The sequence below is a fragment of the Anabrus simplex genome, chromosome 1 (assembly GCF_040414725.1).
Source record: "Anabrus simplex isolate iqAnaSimp1 chromosome 1, ASM4041472v1, whole genome shotgun sequence".
NCBI lineage: Eukaryota > Metazoa > Arthropoda > Insecta > Orthoptera > Tettigoniidae > Anabrus > Anabrus simplex.
In genome coordinates, this window is record NC_090265.1 from 252,883,606 (window position 1) to 252,896,813 (window position 13,208).

The window sequence follows — 13,208 nt, forward strand, 5'->3', positions numbered from 1 at the left end:
GTGGCGAAGATGGTTGGCGCAGGGACATGTGGCACGTGCGAGGGGTCCAGGCGCAGCCCGAGTGACGTCAGCACGCGAGGATCGGCGCATCCGCCGCCAAGCGGTGGCAGCCCCGCACGCCACGTCAACCGCCATTCTTCAGCATGTGCAAGACACCATGTCTGCCTGGCTGTTCCAATATCGACCAGAACAATTTCCCGTCGATTGGTTGAAGGAGGCCTGCACTCCCGGCGTCCGCTCAGAAGACTACCATTGACTCCACAGCATAGACGTGCACGCCTGGCATGGTGCCGGGCTAGAGCGACTTGGATGAGGGAATGGCGGAACGTCGTGTTCTCCGATGAGTCACGCTTCTGTTCTGTCAGTGATAGTCACCGCAGACGAGTGTGGCGTCGGCGTGGAGAAAGGTCAAATCCGGCAGTAACTGTGGAGCGCCCTACCGCTAGACAACGCGGCATCATGGTTTGGGGCGCTATTGCGTATGATTCCACGTCACCTCTAGTGCGTATTCAAGGCACGTTAAATGCCCACCGCTACGTGCAGCATGTGCTGCGGCCGGTGGCACTCCCGTACCTTCAGGGGCTGCCCAATGCTCTGTTTCAGCAGGATAATGCCCGCCCACACACTGCTCGCATCTCCCAACAGGCTCTACGAGGTGTACAGATGCTTCCGTGGCCAGCGTACTCTCCGGACCTCTCACCAATCGAACACGTGTGGGATGTCATTGGACGCCGTTTGTAAACTCTGCCCCAGCCTCGTACGGACGACCAACTGTGGCAAATGGTTGACAGAGAATGGAGAACCATCCCTCAGGACACCATCCGCACTCTTATTGACTCTGTACCTCGACGTGTTTCTGCGTGCATCGCCGCTAGCGGTGGTCCTACATCCTACTGAGTCGATGCCGTGCGCATTGTGTAACCTGCATATCGGTTTGAAATAAACATCAATTATTCGTCCGTGCCGTCTCTGTTTTTTTCCCAGCTTTCATCCCTTTCGAACCACTCCTTCTTGGTGTTGCATTTGCTCTGTCAGTCAGTGTATTTGAAGACTGGATCCAAAAATAGGGATCAAATAATTTCAAATATATAATAACACAAATCAATTGTCCATATAAAAAATGAAATGGTGTATGGCTTTTAGTGCCTGGACCGAGGACAAGTTTGGCTCGCCAGATGCAGGTCTTTTGACTTGACGCCGTACGCGACCAGCGCGTCGTGATGAGGATGAATTCATGATGAAGACGACACATACACCCAGCCCCCGTGCTAGCGAAATCAACCAATCATGGTTAAAATTCCCGACCCTGCCGGAAATCGAACCCGGAACCCTTGTGACCAAAGACCAGCACCCTAACCATTTAGCCATGGAGCCGGACTGTTCATGTAATTATTTGGTTAACCAATTTCTGATTTTAAAATTTGATGCCCTGTTTTTGCGAAAAATATTTACTTTGTGCTCAATTCCGCAGATGTATAGTGAACTTGTCCTTATTCCACAGCTTTCCGCACAGCCTAATGCGCTCATGGAGGCGAACTTCCCTTGCATGTTCACTTGGCTCTGTTTAACGGCCAGATACACTCCTGGTGTCAATCCCATTACTAGGATGTATTCACTAATCCATATTTATTGTGGTGTTTGGTGATGTGTGTATGCAGTAATATACCGGGTGGACCACCAACCCACTTATTGGGACATAACCCAACGAACTCGTATATCATAGCCAACCTAAAAACATTGATACCGGATCCTATATTGCCTTAGTACAACACAACTATACAGTTGATTTCATGCTCACCGAACTCGATAGCTGCAGTCGCTTAAGTGCGGCCAGTATCCAGTAATCGGGAGATCGTGGGTTCGAGCCCCACTGTCGGCAGCCCTGAAGATGGTTTTCCGTGGTTTCCCATTTTCACACCAGGCAAATGCCGTGGCTGTACCTTAATTAAGGCCACGGCCGCTTCCTTCCAATTCCTAGGCCTTTCCTATCCCATCGTCGCCGTAAGACATATCTGTGTCGGTGCGACGTAAAGCAAAAAAAAAAAAAAAAAAATTTCATGCTCGAGAATATAGATAAAAATATCAGCGCCAATGTCATTCAAATGACGTGATGATGTTGATGATGTCGTATGGCTTTGAGTGCCGGGATATCCCAGGACAGGTTCGGCTCGCCAGGTGCAGGTCTTTGACGCCCGTAGGCGACCTGCGCGTCGTGATGAGGATGAAATGATAATGAAGACAACACATACACCCAGCCCCCGTGCCATTGGAATCAACCAATTAAGGTTAAAATCCCCGACCCGGCCGGGAATCGAACCCGAGACCCTCTGAACCGAAGGCCAGTACGCTGACCGTTCAGTCAACGAGTCGGACATTCAAATTACGTAAATTACAATAAATGATTAAAAAGATCACAGCTGCGAACAATACCCCCTTATGTTTCGACAGAAGTATTCATTACGCCTAAGAACAGATTCCTTATCGCTGGGCTGAGTGGTGCAGGCGGATAAGACGCTCGCTTTTTAAGCACGGGTTGGCAGGCTCTTTTTTTTTTCTAGTGGCTTTACGTCGCACCGACACAGATAGGTCTTATGGCGATGATGGGTTAGGAAAGGCCTAGGAGTTGGAAGGAATCGGCCGTGGCCTTAATTAAGGTACAGCCCCAACATTTGCCTGGTGTGAAAATGGGAAACCACTGAAAACCATCTTCAGGGCTGCCGACAGTGGGATTCGAATTGACTATCTCCCTGATGCAAGCTCACAGCCGCGCGCCCCTAACTGCATGGCCAACTCTCCCGGTTGTTGGCAGGTTCGATCCTGATTCAGTCCGATGATATTTGAAGATGCTCAAACACGTCAGGCCATGTTGGTAGATTTTCTGGCATTAAAGAACTCCCGAGGAACAAAATTTCCGCACCTCGGCGTCTCCTAAAACCCGCAAAATTAGTTGGTGGGTCGTAAAACCAATGACATTGAACTACATTCCATGCCACCAGTCGTACGCTACGGCTCTTCGTGACTACGGCGGCTAAGCTACGCATCACTGCTATTGCGGAGCCAAGCTGCCAAGAAAAAAGGTTAAATTCACAGACTGATACGCTATTTTTTTATCGCTTTATGCCGTTTATAATAAAGCCAAATACCTACTTGTTTCATTGAGTGAATTTCTGTTCGGTCCTGAGAAGGGCCGTTTTTATCGGACGTTACGCGGCAATGTTAGACTGCGATATGATGGTCTGTAAGCAGGATGCAGGGCACCCTGCATATTCAGCGCAGCAAGTGCTCGAAAATGTTGACCAGATTGGTTTATATAGAATTCAGGACGACGTTGCAACATGAGAGGTTTAACAGCTTGGCATGCCTCCGTGATCATCAGTTGCCGAAAGTGGTCAGGATTTTTAGGCTTCTGTGCTTGCACTACTTGCTTCAAGTGATCCTACAGGAAGAATTTAAGTGGCGTAAGATCAGGTGATCTCGGAGGTCATGGAACGGTTTCTCCCTTCCCTATCCATTTACTAGGGTCTGAAGCATTAAGATGCTTCTGAGCGATTCCCGGACGATTGCTGATACTGTCCTACTGAAAACACATAGCCTACGTAATCGATGAAGCAGTGACCGTGGGACTTCATTTTGAAGAAAATGAAGGTAGCGTGCTCCCGTCAGATGGCCGTCGGAGAAATATGGTCCGATTAGGTAGTCGCCCAAGATCCCACACCAGACATTTACTCCCCACTGCACTTGAAATGCGTCCTGTCTAACCCAATGGGGGTTCTCTGCGCTCCAGTAGTGAATGTTGTGCCGATTCGCAATGGCATTGTTATGATATCGTGATTCATCTGAAAACAGGACTTCTTCCAGGAAACCTGCATCATTGGTCACACTGCGTAATATTTATTAATAAAATAGCAGCCTCTGTGGATCAGCGGTAGAGTGTCGGCCTCCAGCTCCCAAGATAGCGGGTTCAAACCCGCCAGAGGTAGTCGGATTTTTGAAGGGCGGAAGAAAAGTCCATTCGACACTCCATGTCGTACGATGTCGGCATGTAAAAGATCTCTGGTGACACATTTGGTGTTTACCCGACAAAATTCATTAAATCTCAGCCATAGACGGCCAAGAGAGTTTCGGTTTACTCGGTCTGCCATCTAGTGGGCCTAGAGTAAAACGGAACGTTGAAATTGACGAGCAGACAACCAGATGGCGTCAAATTGAAATGTCTGCATATGGTAGCTGAGGCCATACTATTATTATTATTATTATTATTATTATTATTATTATTATTATTATTATTATTATTATTATTAACAAAATCTTACTCGAGTATCGAAATCACGTCCGTGGAACTCCTGGTGTAGCTGTAAATGTTACGGGTGGAATGTATTGATATGTATACACGACCGATTGATGTTGGTCTGTCGTGCAAGATTCCGTGTACTAATATAAAGGATTATTCCATACAGCGTCAAAAACAGCCTCTTTATTTGGACCAAAAAGTTATAGGAGTATCTCTAACAGGAGGAGTCCTTCCAAGTGTCCCAGTTGACCGCAATAGCTCAATGCGTTGTGACTCGAACACTTTCTGCTTTTAGACATGATATTGCATAGGCTTTAGGGCTTGTGCCGTGTCAAGAAAATAAGGTGAAATTCTTAACGTATCGCAGAAAACTGTGACTTTTGAGGACGCAGAGCACACACGGTTTTCTACGATATGTTAAGAATTTCACCTTATTTTTTTGACACGGCACAAGCCCAAAAGCCTATACAATATCATGTCTATAAATACGGGCCGTGAAAGCATTAATGGCAACTTTCTGCTTTCTTTCTCCATAAATTAGCGACATATTAACTAACTCGTGTCCGGAATATATCGTGAGTGAGTGAATGAATAAGTGTAGTGATGTGACCTGGTATGTGTCTGCGTTACAATAGGGCAATGTGTTACAATGAATTTGAACCACTACACTATCGATACTCAAACTGCACAGACGACCGGCACATTACCGACTCAGTCACAAAGACAACGTACATGATACTCGCTAGAAATCTAGTACTAAACTACTGCCCTTGCACCTCGAAAGTTAATATCCGTGCCAGAGTTTACAGTCATGGTTTACGGCGTTCATTTAACTTTTTTTTATCAATACAGATCACGTGACATAACCTATTTATTCGATCGTATTACAGGTACACATGTTATTTTAGGGAGCAATAAATCACATGTTTGTACAATGACCAATAGGATCGGGCGACTATTTCCAAGGCTCATTTACATTGCCGACACACAGGCAGGATGAAGAGCAATATCGACCTGAAGAAAAAATTTAATGTTGGTTGGGTTTCATAAACGTAAATAATAAGGGACAGGCTGGCCACCCGGTATATTGAGACACACAAACATCCAGTTCTCGACCCAGAGGAATTAATCAAATGCGGGTAAAATCCACGACCCGACCGGGAACCGAATCAACCCAGGTCCCCCAGACCCAAAGGCCGTTTCACAAAATTTTCTATCAAGGAGTCGGACTGCGAAGCAAACATGTCTAATTTCTGAATATTCGTAGGCCATTCGCAAAAAAGAAAATATTCGCTAAAAAGATTCTTCATGAAGGGTTGAAGAAAAATAACAACGCAATTTGTTTAGAGTTCCTTTAATTTTTATGGATTCTGAGGGACGCCACGGTGTCCGAATTTTTCTCGTAAGAGTTCTTTAACGTGTTGGAAGGAGCGACACGAATTGTCACATTTATTCACACTCAAATGCCACTGACCTGAGCCTTAGGATCGAAACCGCTGTCTTGGGAACAGAAGGATAACGGCAAATACTATCTGGGCCACAGTGGTCGGTAGACATGAAGTAGTAAATTAAAATGAACTCCCTGGAACTACAGCCCTGATGGGTCTTGGCGTAACAAGCGACTGCTGTTCAGCCGGAAGGCCTACAGATTACGAGGTGACGCATGGTCAGTGCAACGAATCCTCGTGGCTTTCTAGACCGTGGTTGCCATCTCACCGTCAGATAGCTGTTAAATTGTCACTGGACCTCGAAGTAGCTTTTATGTTCAGATAAAAAATCACTGACCTGCCCGGGAATGGAACCCGAGTTTTCCGGATGAGAGGCAAACCCGGGAGACCGTGCGAAGAAGTAGATTAGGTCGTGTGTTTCCTTTTTGCAGTAACAATATTCAGATTTTAAAACGTGCTTGCTTATTCTTTGGCAGTTTGCACAACAAAAGTAAACTAGGTCATTTTAGTCTATGAATACTGTAAGACCCCATCCCTTCAATTGTTGGTGAGCTGTGGAAAATCCAGAAATGTACAGCAACTCGAATGTGTAATAACGTAGTCAGCTTTAACAAATTCATCTCCGCGGTAGGCGTAGGTGCAGTAATTGACGATTCAAACACAAATAAGAGAAAGTGAAAAATGAAAAGCTGTCAGCGTTTCAAAAGGTATAATTTGATTTTTTCTTGCCCAACCACATGATGTTGCGTGGGTGTGAGGAGTGGGTACACAGTAGCTAAGTTTCATCTCATAATCATAATTGGGCAATTGTCAAAACATGTCAAGATGGAGAAGCACAAATTTAAAGTGGCAGACTGAAATGTAGCTCGATTGACACCATGATTAAAAAGATCCTCTCCCATTTTAATTGTGACCAACCAGCTGAAAGTTGCTGTTATATGTAGTTCAGACCTTGTTGCTCAGGTCATTTCTTTTACATTCGTATTTTGATTACCTATGTTTGTTTAAAACATATATGCAAAAATCAGTCTGCAGTGATAAGAATCGAGGGTTATGGTAAATAAGAGGCTATCCAGAAAGGAGTGGGGCAAGACTGCAGTTTGTGTTCCTTCCTATTCACTATAGACTATATAGAACAGCGACCGGACGAGTTTGGCTGTGCGGTTAGGAGCACTCAGCTGTGAGCTTGCATCCGGGAGATAGTGGGTTCGAATCCCACTATCGGCAGCCCTGAAGGTGGTTTTCTGTGGTTTCCCATTTTCACACCAGGCAAATGCTGGGGCTGCACCTTAACCGCTTCCTTCCCATTCCTAGGCCTTTCCTATCCCATCGTCGCCGTAAGACCTATCTGTGTCGGTGCGACGTAAAGCAATTAGCAAATAGCAAGAACAAGCGATATTTGAGAAATGAATCAGAGTTCAGGGAGGGGTAATCAAACCCCTCATAGTTGTTGATTATACTGTTATTTTGTCTGAGTGTGCATAAATCTGAAGAAATATTGCTGAATGGTATGGGCACAGACTGGGAGAAGGAGTTGGCGTACAAGATAAAAATAGATCCAAAATAAAGGTAAGCATTAATGTTATTTGCTTTACGTCCCACTAATTACTCTTTAAGGTTTTCTGAGACGCCGAGGTGCCGGAATTTAGTACCGCGGGAGTTCTTTTACGTGCCAGTAAATCTACCGACACGAGGCTGATGTATTTCAGCACCTTCAAATACTACCAGGCTGAGCCAGGATCGAACCTGCCAAGTTGGGGTCAGACGGCCAGCGCCTCAACTGTCTGAGCCACTCAGCCCCGCAAAAAGAGAAGTAATGGGATTCAGTGGAATTGGGTAGTAAGGTGATGAAAGAAGGATTAGATCAGGAAAATAAATATTCAGTCTTTGTAGTAGAATAGCTGACGATGACAGAAACAAGGTGATTAGAATCCAGACTAGTAGAAGCCAGAAACGTTTACCTTTAAACAAAATAAATGCTCACATAGAGCATGGAAAGATATTTTAGAAGACATTTGTATGGAGTGTGGCATTGCATAGAACGCAGAACTAGTGCAGAAATAAGGAGAATAGAATAGACCGAGCGAGTTGGTCGTGCGGATAGGGGCGCGCAGCTCTGAGCCTGCATTCAGGAGATAGTGGGTTCGAACTGTTGGTAGCCCTGAAGACGGTTTTCCGTGGTTTCTCCATTTCACACCTGGCAAATGCTGGGGCTGTACCTTAATTAATAGCATAGCCACTTCCTTCTCAATCCTAGCTCTTTCCTATTCCAGCGTCGGCAAGACCTATCTATGTCGGTGCGACGTAAAGCAATTTGTAAAAATAAAGAAGAAGAGAAAGAGAAACTTTAAAAATACAGGGTGTTTCAAAATAGGGGGCATAATTTCAGGTGTGTATTGGTTACATGTAGACAATCAAAATAGTGCATTACAACATATGTCCGGAAATGATTCATTTCCGAGTTATGGCATTCAGAACACTGAACTTCACCAAAACGTTTTTCTTCCACAGGTCACTGTCGTTACAGAAGAAGTTCGAAATGTCCACCTCCTGCTTGAATTTCATTTGGTTTCATCGGTTTAAGTGCACTTAAACCGATGAAACCAAGTTAAATTTTAATAACTATACATATGAACGTCCATTCTCCATTCCATCCATTCCACGAAGGAGTTATTTCAAAGTGGCACGTTTACTTGTTCTGGTCGAAGTTAAATCGTGTGTCTCACACCGTCAGCAGACACCTATTTCAAGCAGACACGGCTGCAGACGGGAGTAATGAAGATAGATCGCCGCCAGAAAAAGCAAGCAGATTCCCAGAAACCGAACAATTACTGAGCTAAGGCACAGCGCTGTGATTGTGCTTCGCTGCGTCACCCATGTAGCTCATTACCGGTTCCACAAAACCCTTTCTTGTACAAAACCAATATCACACACACCACAGCTAATAATCTGTCACCTAGGAACTCTTCATTATGTATGTAGGTCGTTCAGTTTAAATTTGCTAGAGTACTCACTGTCTTCCTAATGAATGGTGGGCTGCAAGTATCAAAAACATACTGTTTAATTATGGTTGTGTTTTTTGTATCACTGGTCTACAAAATGGTTTGATACAGTGCTCGTGTCACCCTTTTTGTGCTAACCTTTTGCATCTCTATGTAAATATTGTTTCAAACGTTACCAAATATCTCTCGTCTCGCCAGTACCTCTTCATTTGCTATCCGATCTACCCGGTCTCATCTGCTACCTACTGTAGTTGATACCTCACTACAGAGCCCTCTATTCACTTTCTTTCTGCACTAGATAGGTTTTCAGTTCGTACAATGTCAGATATACAGTAGGCCTACAGTGGCTTGTCTGTGCTAGACATAGTGGGTTGCCTAGCCGAGGGCGTAAAGCCGTGATCGGTACACCCAGAAGAATGTGAGCTTGGAATTTGCTTCTTGGAGAGAAGCACTGAGGGATGGGTGGAAGCAGGTGTTAAGTAAATGTGGAAACCTTACGGAAGGAAAAACACTATTACGCTCTATGGGTATCGACCAGATTGTCTACGAACGAGTGAACAACTTAGATAACCATATCCTCACAACTGTATTCGGAAGATAAATAGAAAAAATCAGACAGAGTGGCTTAAAATAAGAGTGTTGATATTCTGAAACCAAGTTGTCCCGGGATAGTTTGGTGGTAATGAATGTGTTCAAAAACACGAGCCTCGTGTTGGTAAATTTACCGAGATGTAAAAATTTCTGATTCAATGATGTTTCCGAAAAAACCGTAACGGTAGTTAGTGGGACGTGAAACAAATAACATTATCAGAAAAGTGAAGTGGTACGAACTTCCTAAAAATGAAGGTGTCCGTGAAAGATAGGTAAGACAAGAAAGGGTGTGAAAGTGAAAGATTCGTTACGAAGCCTTCCAAAAGTACATCGTTGGGGCAGGGAGACAACAAGAATGAATCGAGGAAGGTCACGTAAGAGAGTGTAAAGGAGGAGCCTAACATACGTAGAAGGGCTCATAGTCGTTAGTTCAGTTTCCCAAGATGAGAGCCCCGGGAGAGACACTCATTCTTCGTCGAGGAACAGCTGATACCGCGTGTCCATGTATATAGAATACATTTGTATATCATCTACATAATATGCTCCCAATTGGGAACATGCATCATTTTCAAAAATATTTTTTTTTTTGAAAAGTACACAAATGAAATAGTACGTAAACGTATTACATTGTGGTATGTTGCCTTGTTTTCTACCATTAAACAAATATTTAATAGTGCCTTTCCGCAAGGCGAGTGAAACGGCCTCTGAGGTAAGCGGCGCGCTGTGACGTCACGATCCAGTACCGCATGGAGCTCTGCCAGCCGTTGTGCATCAGCCGTTGCTAAAAGCCGATTGTTTATTAATCGTGATCGCGAATAACTTCAAAATGACAGAAGAAAGGTTCAAAACAGCAAAATCAGACAATCTATCATGTGTAAATGTCACCATTCTTGAAAAATAGTGACTTTTGTGGCCGCAGAAATTCGCGGATAACAAGCAAGTTTGTAAGTGGCGTCTTTTATATACGTGCAATGTACTGTAACCCATAGTATTAGGATAACAACGAACCTGGATAGATATCACATCACTTTAAACATTTCCTTCTAGACTGATTCCCCTATTAAAGAATTACATTTTCGGGCTTTCAGCATTAGTAAAGTAAGAAATCGGATTTCAGCACTAACATAAACATATAGGTAGCATTATAGTATTAGTCCGCTTCTGTGGTGTAGTGGTTAATGTGTGCCACTCCCGGAGGCCCGGTTTCGATTCCCGGCTCTGCCATGAAAGTAGAAAACAAATAGTACGAGGGCTGGAACGGAGTCTACTCAGCCTCGGGAGGTCAACTGAGTAGAAGGGTTTCGAATCCCACCTCAGCCATCCTCGAAGTGGTTTTTCGTATTTTCCTACTTCTCCTCCAGGCACCTAAGGCCACGGCCGTTTCCTTCCCTCTTCCTTGTCTATCCCTTCCGATCCTCCCATCCTCCAACAAGGCCCCTGTTGAACATAACAGGTGAGGCCGCCTGGGCGAGGTAATGGCCCTCCTCACCAGTTTCATCACCAAACTCAAAGTCTCACGTTCCAGGACACTGCCCTTGAAGTGGTAGAGGTGAAATCCCTCGCGGAGTCCGAGAGAAAACCAACCCTGAAGGATAAACTGATTAAGAAAGAAAGAAAGAAAGATCATAGTACTATAGGGCTATAATCTATCATTCCCAAAAAAAATATATTTATGGTTGGGACAACTGGCCTACCCACTTCCGGGGCCCATGAAAGAGAATTAAATATCTTTGTGGAGGGAAGAAAATAAACATGATAAAGATAAATATGACTTCATCTAGTTTTCACGAGTCGGGCTGAGTGGTTCAGACTGTTGAGGTGCTGGCCTTCTGACCCCAACTTCGCACGTTCGATCCTGGTTCAGTCCGGTGTTAGTTGAAGGTGCTCAAATACGTCAGCCTCGTGTCGGTAGATTTACTGGCAAGTAAAATAACCCCTGCAGGACTAAATTCCTGCACATCGGCGTCTCCGAAAATCGTAGAAGTAGTTAGCGGGGCGTGAAGCCAGTAACATTAATTACATTTGGCTTGTAACAAGCTGAGCATATCAGGAAAGAAAAGTGTCCTGGTGACATTTTAGTCGCTCAATACAGGAATGTCTTTGGGTGCTGTGACTTTTACTTTTTTTTTACGTCACACCGTCACATATAGGTCTTCTGGCGACGATGGGACAGGAAAGGCCTAGGAATGGGAACAAAGCGGCCGTGGCCTTAGGTACAGCCTCAGCATTTGCCTGGTGTGAAAATGGGAAACCACGGAAAACCATCTTCAGGGCTGCCTGCAGTGGGGTTCAAAACCCACTATCTCCCGGATGCGAGCTCACAGCTGCGCGCTCCTAACCGCACGGCCAACTCGCGCGGTATTTTTACCCTTCGGTTTATTGACTTGGCTTGTATAACCTAAAACTTAGGCTAAGTTGGATAATATTTTAAACACCTACATCACTATTTTCACCTGTGTGCAATTATGTTATTTATTTCATTAATATTATGATAATTATTATAATTGAGCATTGTTAACTTATAAGACCCCAACAGACAAGCATTGGTTTTGTGTAGAGTTATACATTTGTTAAATTCACGTTGTTTCCTTTCATGATGTACACGCCTATTCTTTGTTACATTATACTATATTTAGATATAGCCTACATTTCTTTACCAATTAAGCTCTTCAATAAAGACATACATAACTGTCCCATGCCAAGATATATTGGTAGAATTAGAGCTGTCAAAATGGTTCATAACCCCTTTGATTTATTATCTTGACATGGATCACCCAAAACATAGGTTAGGTTTGGAGAATACTTTAATAATCAGCATTATTTAATGCACTGTTTATTACTTTCATATTCCAAGATGTAATTGAAGCATTTAAATAAAGCATCATACATTAAAATTTAAAGTTTTACCACTAGAACAGCTGACATGGAAAAGTGATTTGAAAATTCAAACAAATTCATCTTACGTTAAAATCTTCAAAAAAAATGAACTGTAGACTTTTCCGATATATCACCATCATTTCTCCAGCTCGCCAAAATCCATTTCTCCCTAGTTTTAGCGTCTTTGGAACGTTTATAAACAATTTGTTTGGTATGGTAAGCGATGTGCTATTGCACATCGGAACTCTACACCATTTATAAGTTTTCTGCCTCACTGTCTGCGCAGGATTCATTTTAAGTCTAAAATATACCACTCAGATTATTATCCAATGTATAGACCTCGAATTATCCATACTAGACGCTAACGTAAAGTAGAAATACGCGAAGTGTATCCTGCTTCTCATAGCACACTATGTGTTATTTCGTCTGCTAATTCAGTCAACCTGTACGATGACGTCAGGCCAATGAGATCGCGTACTTGCGTGACGTGACATTTTCGTAGATTTTTATCATGTTTGGAGTTATTATTTGTACATTCTGATCACATTTTTGAATTCTGCATGCAATTTTGAATCAGATTAGCATATTTTTAATTAAAACCCCGGATCATGCATGTTCCCTATTATAGGTGATATAATAAAACATGTTGTATGCTCTCACCTATAAACGGTTCGACTCCTTGAATTTCTGTTCAGAGGGTCCCGGGTTCGATTCCCGGCCGGGTCGGAGATTTTAACCTTCATTGGTTAATTCAAATGGCTCGGGGGCTGGGTGTTGGTGCTCTCCCCAACATCCCTGCAACTCACACATCACACATAACACTATCATCCACCACCATAACACGCAGTTACTTACACATGGCAGATGCCGCCCACACTCATCGGAGGGTCTGCTTTACAAGGGCTGCACCCCGCTAGAAATAGCCGCACGAAATTATTATATACCTATAAGCGTACATTAAGCTGTTATAGAAAGCTCAGCTGTTCCTTATTAAGCCAG

At 43.8% G+C, this 13,208-nt stretch overlaps 1 protein-coding gene across 1 annotated transcript in view; it reads left to right on the forward strand.

Moving 5' to 3' along the window:
• Positions 1-13,208, forward strand: part of ci (cubitus interruptus) — a 1,501,802-nt gene that overhangs the window by 571,636 nt on the left and 916,958 nt on the right. The window lies entirely within an intron of this gene.